At 37.8% G+C, this 7065-nt stretch overlaps 1 pseudogene; it reads right to left on the reverse strand.

Moving 5' to 3' along the window:
• Positions 1–5636: 5636 nt before the first annotated feature.
• Positions 5637–5740, reverse strand: LOC127576330 (uncharacterized; annotated as a pseudogene).
• Positions 5741–7065: the final 1325 nt, after the last annotated feature.

The following is a 7065-nucleotide window of genomic DNA, read 5'->3' on the forward strand; positions in this document are numbered from 1 at the left end:
TTTGTTCAGCTATTTTCATTAATAATTTTGATAGCACAAAATAATTAAATATAAAGTTTGAAGAGCTGGATAATCCAGTGACCATGGTTATTTTAATTAGGCTTGTAAATAATATAATCAGAATTGATTCATGAATCTATTTAATAGTGAAACAGAGAGAGCAATTTTTGGTCTTTGTTTATAAAGAACGGAAATTTCAGTCTCTTAGAAAACAGCAGTTGTTGAACCTAAAGCTATGTTCTTCTTTTAATAATTAACTATTCACATCTCTCAAAACTTCTTTTAAATTAATTACATATTTCGACAATATATTGTGATGTCTGGGCATCATTAAGTAATCATTTGTGGTTTTGGAATGTAAAAACCCAATGGTACAAAGTTTATCATCAGCTTATGAATATAGATGAGGTTTGAGGGTTATTTAACAAAGACTGATAAAACTATGGGACTAAAGCTGTTTCATACTATTCACATCTAGCCTGCTATTTTTTCAAAAAGTGACACTAGTTCTTTGATAACTCTTCCTAAACCATAACAAAATTTGGAACTGTTCAGAACAAAGCATAATTTGCTTTAAAACCTTTCAATCAGTGTCAAAAAGCTTTAGGTTGTGATCGCATCAGATTAGTTTGCATTTTGTTTGTCATTTACTCAATCTGGATATTCTGTGCATGATTTTGCTAATTGTTCTTTGATATAAAGTGTGTTGGCATTGATCTGGTAACAGTTTCTCATCTGATGTTTGACTACAGCAGAGTAAGTATTATCAAAGCACATCTTGTTATGAATGGTTTGACTATAGATTTGTCAAACAAGGTCTGTTTGTGAATTATTTACTCTCTGAGGGGTAAAAAGGAAGACTCAAAGTAAAAGGTTAAAATGCTATTAATTAAAAACTAACAGGGTATAAGTTCTTGGCATATTTACAAAAGAAATGAAAGTTTGAAGATCAATCTAGTAAATTAGTTCAAATTAAGACAGGAAAACGATAGTTAAGTAGCAATAGCAAAATATTTCAAGTGACTTACTTTATTACTTTGACTTGCTTTGCACAGAAAAGTCATTACATTTCCCTGACTGTATTACATCCAAACGATTATAACTAAATATAAGCAGTACAATGTTATTTTGTTCTGGCAAATGTCTGCCTGTGTCTTCCGTGAAATGTCAGGTGTTAAAAACCTAATGCCAAGCACATCCTTTCTGAAACAGACAATTATGATGCTGTTGTTTTGGGAAAAAAAGACAGCTGTTCACAGTGACTCAGCCTTCATCACATGTTCCTTTGTTGTAGAGCTGTAATGGTTTCAATCCACTGAAATAACTTCATGATGGAGAGACTGAATTGATTCAACAGTGCAAAGAATATAATGGGCCTAAATTTATCTGCTAGTAAATAAAAATAAAAAATCACTGAAGAAGCTTAAATCTAAAATAAAAATAGAAAATTCTGGCAGCACTAAGTAGGTCTATGGAGTAAAAAAAGAGTCTTTGAACTGAAATATTATCTGTTTCTCTTTCCCATATGCTGCCTGACCTGCTACGTGTTTCCATCATATTTCAGATTTCCTGTACCTGCAGGTTTTTTTTGATTTTTGCACAACCTCGTATGTAGGTCTAGGTTACAGGGCCCTCATATAGCTTTAAACTTGAGCTTTCCTCATCCTGGTGAACGGCTGTGTATGTAGGTGATCAGATTTGTCCATGGTTGGTTTGTCCTCCATTAGGTAGGTTTTTGTTTTGGCTTAACATCTGTAGTGACTGTTCTTACCACCCACATGTTTTACCCCAAGTTCATGATTGGACACCATTCACCCCCCACCTCTTTCCCTCTTTGATGTTCTTTCTTGTACCTCTGGCCTTCTCCCTAATTCCTTTGTCCTTCCTGAACACCCTCCTTTCTGATCACCTTCACCCTGGTCTATGCAGTGCCTCTCCCCACCTTCTCTTCCCTCCATCCTCCCGTCGCAGAATAACTCACAGTTCACTTTTCCCTAACACTACACCCTACCACCCCCACCCTCAATTTTCTACAGTATTATCCCGCTTGCCAATTATTTCACTCAGCCTGAAATCTTCTATTTCAATCATCTCCCCAGTGTGATCTTCTCTGCACTGATCTCTCCAAAGATCCTCCAATCCCTAACAGTTTTCCTCATCTCTTCTGTTGTCAAGCGGGTTGCAAAGACTTAACAGATGTTTAGAGCACAAATGTTTGTGCAAGGAGAGATTCCACTATTCAGAGATAGAATATTGGACCTTCTGAGTCTCCTTCACAACTGGCACAGGTCCTTCCTGCAGCACCTTATCAAACACATTGAAATGCATGTTGAAGTAGTTTTCTAATACCCAGGTTTTGCTAAAATGATGAGAGAGAAATGTGGAGCCCTTGTTGTGCTGTAAAATAATCTTTGCTTACTGAATTTATTCATTTTTCTGTAACATTGATTTTAGGGTGCACTTTTTGCAAGTGTTATTCTTAGTCATGCATTCACATTTAAGCTGTCAAATTTCAAAGAACGATTTTGAGACATCACTTTTGAGCACGTGCTCTAAAAATATCATGAATGAACTTCCAATTTACTTTTAATTATTGTTAACCAACAGTCTTTCAGTTTAGATGCAAGTACTTGATCACAATGGCTAAAAGCCAGTGAGATTCAGGCAAAAACGTCATTGATTTGTATAGAAAGAAAGAACTTGATCTGAATTTTGTATTACCAAAACCAGGATCTTCAATCTAAACAAAGCAAACTGTTAAGATATGGGCATATGTTGGGAAGCTCTGTTAAAAGCTATGGCATCATGCAAGCAATGGCTAACATCTAAAGAAATAATGCATTGATTTTTGTACTTTGTGGTAATCTAAATGAAAAGAGGATCAAAGATGGCTGACAGAACCTAAAGTTGGTATTATATTCAATTTGTGATTGTTGTCAAAAAGACTGAACCTGAGGATTGAGAACATTTCAGAATTCAGCAGATGGAAGGACTAAGATATATAAAGAAAATGACAGTAGGATATGTGTAATCAGGCGAGACATATGAAAGCAGACTGTAGACGCCGTTGTGGTGCATAAAAGGGAAAAAATCGGCAAAAATTAATGTGCATCTCTTATAGACTGAGACAGACAATGGCAGAGAAATTAAACAAATGTTTTCTGCCCTGCATCCATGAAAATAGGCACAGTGAATTTCCCAGAACTAATGTAGAACAACAGGTTGACAGTGAATGGGGAACTAAAACAAATTAGCAATAGCTTTTTTAAAAAATATTGGAGAAATTAATGGGACAGAATGTTGCAATTTATCTTGCATTAAATTGATCTAGAATTAGTCCCACATAATTAAGATGCTCCTTGGGTTGGGGGGGGGGGGGGGGAGGAGGGATGTCCCTGAACTGATCTCCTGGGGGTGGGGAGTCTGTGGGTAGATCTTAGTAGGTACGGGGGTGGGGTAGGACAAGTATGATCTTGCCCCAGAGGGATGTGGGAAACATGTGCTTCAAGGGACACAGTGTGGGGAAGGGTTTAGTTATCGTTTCCTTTGAGATTAGCAGCGTCTGTTCTATTAATTAGATGTTGGATATACAGTATTAATGTCCAGCATTACTCCAGTTTTACTAAGTTATGAATCAACTGGATTTCGCTCAGAGTTGGAGCTCCTGTGACATCCACTTACCATGACCACAATACAATTCATCATCCTGCGACACCATTCTATTTGAACAGACTCAAATGTACTCCTCAGATCTTAGTTCTGTGATATGCTTTGAGTACATGAGATAGACCTTTATTGTTTTTACACTAAAGAACAGGTGCTGGCAAACTCCTTACAGTAGTTTGTGGCATATGTGAATAAAAAAATACATAAACTGCTGTTTGGGGAATTGTGAATAAAAAGCCAACCCAAACCATTCTTTGGGGAATGTGTGTATAAAGGACACATGCAAACTTCTGTTTGAACAATGTATGAATAAAAAAAAGATGAACTGTTGCTTGAAGAATGTGTGAATTGTTATTTGGGGAATGTGTATATAAACAAACACATGCAAACTTCTGTTTGGGCAATGTGTTAATAAATAATGCATAAAACTGTTGTTTGTGATATGTGAGAAAAAAAACAAGTAAACTGCTGTTTGGGGAATATGTGAATAAAACAAACTCACACAAACTGTTGTTGAGGAATGTGTGAATAAAGAGCGCACACAAACTCTTCACTGTCCACAGCCATTTTCCCTTGGAATAAAAGCAACCAATTAAGTCAAATTTCACACTTGTCAAGTACTAGCTCCAATTTTAAGTCATTCATGACTTTTTCAATGCACCAATGCTGCAGTTCATCTCACTTTGTTCTGGATTGTGAATTCTTGTTTGGGGAATGAGTATATAAAACTGTACAATAATCATGGCCACAGACTTTCAGAGATGCTGAGGGACAGGTGCTGAGTGACAGGTTATTGTGTGGACTCAAAGATAACTGGATTCAGAGAATATTATTAATGGAGTACACACTGAAAATTGCCCAAACAGTGGAATCAGCAAGTAAAACCATTTAGGACTTGCAAGTGAGAACAACATGCATGAGAGACAGTGGCAAACATCATGTTTAAAAGGTAAACAAAAGCTGCTACCACTGTGGAGGGAAAGATATGTCATATGAATTCAGGTTCAGGTAAGAAAAGATTCATGTGTGGTTTAAACGGCCACACCACTAGAACTAGTAAGTGTAAACATAATCTAGAATGGATAAACAAATGGAAAGTGAAAAAATAAAGGAAGGCAAACAAAACTTCTCATGTTCACCACAAAAAAGGAATAACTGGAGCCTGTAATGTAGAGGAAGGATTCACAAAGTGCCTGACTTAAAAATAAAACCACTGCCTATTGTAATGAAAGTACATTATAGAGACCAGACATTTGAGCTTGACACTCTTCCACTAATGACCCAGACTAAATAAGCAGCTGGGTGGCCAGAAAATACTACACCTCAACTTAAGAACGCACAGCTAAATCTGAAAACACATATAGGTGGAAGCATTGAAGTAGAGGAATTGCTGATGTGACAGTCAAATACCAAAGATAGGTTAAAACATTAACACCAGTAGCTGTTGCAGGCTCCTGATCAGGCTTCTACCAGGAAGAGGTTTAAATAAATCCCTGGACTGGAGGGACATTGATCACATTAAGGTGGATGAGGGGTACTAGGAAAATAGGAAGAAGTTTTCAAAAATGAATTGGACTCATTGTACCCAAGTTAAAATTCATGTTCATCTTGATACTTCACCACAGTTCTTTCATTTGAAGTCAGTGCTTTATGCAAGGAAACTGGACGAAGAAATTGACAAATCTCTCAAAGAAAAAGCAATTGAATTTTTGAAATCTCTGAATCAACAAGACCCATTATGGCTTTGTTAAAACATAATGGATCCACCAGGTTTTATGGAGATTACAAGGTGACTGTTAATTGAGCCTTATACCTAAAGCAGTATTCCATTCCTAGAATAGAAGATTTATTTGCATCCAGGGGAAACCCATGTGATCACAGGGAGAATGGGCAAAGTGCACACAGATAGAGGTCAGGATGGAACCCAGGTCTTTGGTGCTGTTGATGCAGTGGCTCTACTAGCTGTGTTTCTGTGTTGCTCAGTTTAACATATAGTCCCCAGATAAGGGATGTATCAGATATTAAACTGATAAGAACAGATACTACACTTCACCTAAGCCAACAGATAATTAATCTGGTGATACATGTCGGTGTTGGTGCTACGTTGTTCCATTGGATGGAAGATACTTCTGAAAAGTCAATTGAGTGTCCAGAATGCTGTCAGCAGCAGTCAAAACTTACTCCCAGCTGGGATAAAAAGACTTTAGTCATCATATTTGGAGTGCAGTAGTTCCATAATTACTATTATGGATGTCATTTGACCATTTATACAGATCACAAAATGCTAACTTCCCTGTTCCATGAAATGAAGCCAGTGCCTCAAAGATGCATTTTGATCCTGAAAGCATTTGAATGTACTATTGTTTTCAAAGCTGGAAAATACCATGGAGTCACCTTCCTGACAAAATTCTGATGAAGAAATACAGAGCCAAGTATTGATGATGGATCGTCTGGATGCTTTGCCCGAGATTACTGCGCAAATCAGTCAGTGGATAGCATAATATCCTGTACTGCTTCAGAGGTTGTGCACTTCACCAGAGGTAGCACATCTCCAGTGTAATTGTTAACTGATGTTGAATTAGCTTGGGGGAGGAGGGTGCAGGGTTGAAATGTAAATAATTTTTATCCATATTGAATGTGTATGATTGATTGTTCCCCTCCAAGCTATCAAGTGTCATGGTGCTTTTAGAACATAGAACATTACAGCACAGTACAGGGCCTTCAGCCCATGATGTTGTGCCGACATTTTATCTTGCTCCAATATTTATCTAACCCTCCACTCCCACATAGCCCTATCATTCATGTGGCTTTCTAAGAGTCTCTTAAATGTCCCTAATGTACCTGCTCCCACCACTTCTGCCGGCAGTGCGTTCCACGCACCCACCACTCTCTGTGTAAAAAACTTACCTCTGACATCCCCCTTATACCTTCCTCCAATCACCTTAAAATTATGCCCCTTCATGTTAGCCATTTTCGCCCTTGGAGAAAGTCTCTGACTGACCACTCAATCTATGCCTCTTATCATCTTGTACACCTCTGTTGAGTCACCTCTCATCCTCCTTCTCTCCAAAGAGAAAAGCCCTAGCTCAATCAACCTATCCTCATAAGACAGGCTCTCCAATCCAGGCAGCATCCTGGTAAATCTCCTCTGCACTGTAGGATTCAGTTATTTTCGAATCTGCAGGTTCTTTCAGGAGTCCAGGAATGAGTTGAAAACAACTTGGTGCTTCACAAAGTTTTATTGGAAAAGTTTAAAACAAAGAAACAGTCACAGAGCACGTGGCACTAGCTTTACTACTAGGAGATGAGCTGAGACAAAAGGAACTAAAAGGTGAGCTGGGCCAGGAGTAAAAGAGAGCAAGGAAGTGATTAACAATAAGTGACACCTTTTATACCTGA

This window comes from Pristis pectinata, chromosome 11, assembly GCF_009764475.1.
Source record: "Pristis pectinata isolate sPriPec2 chromosome 11, sPriPec2.1.pri, whole genome shotgun sequence".
NCBI lineage: Eukaryota > Metazoa > Chordata > Chondrichthyes > Rhinopristiformes > Pristidae > Pristis > Pristis pectinata.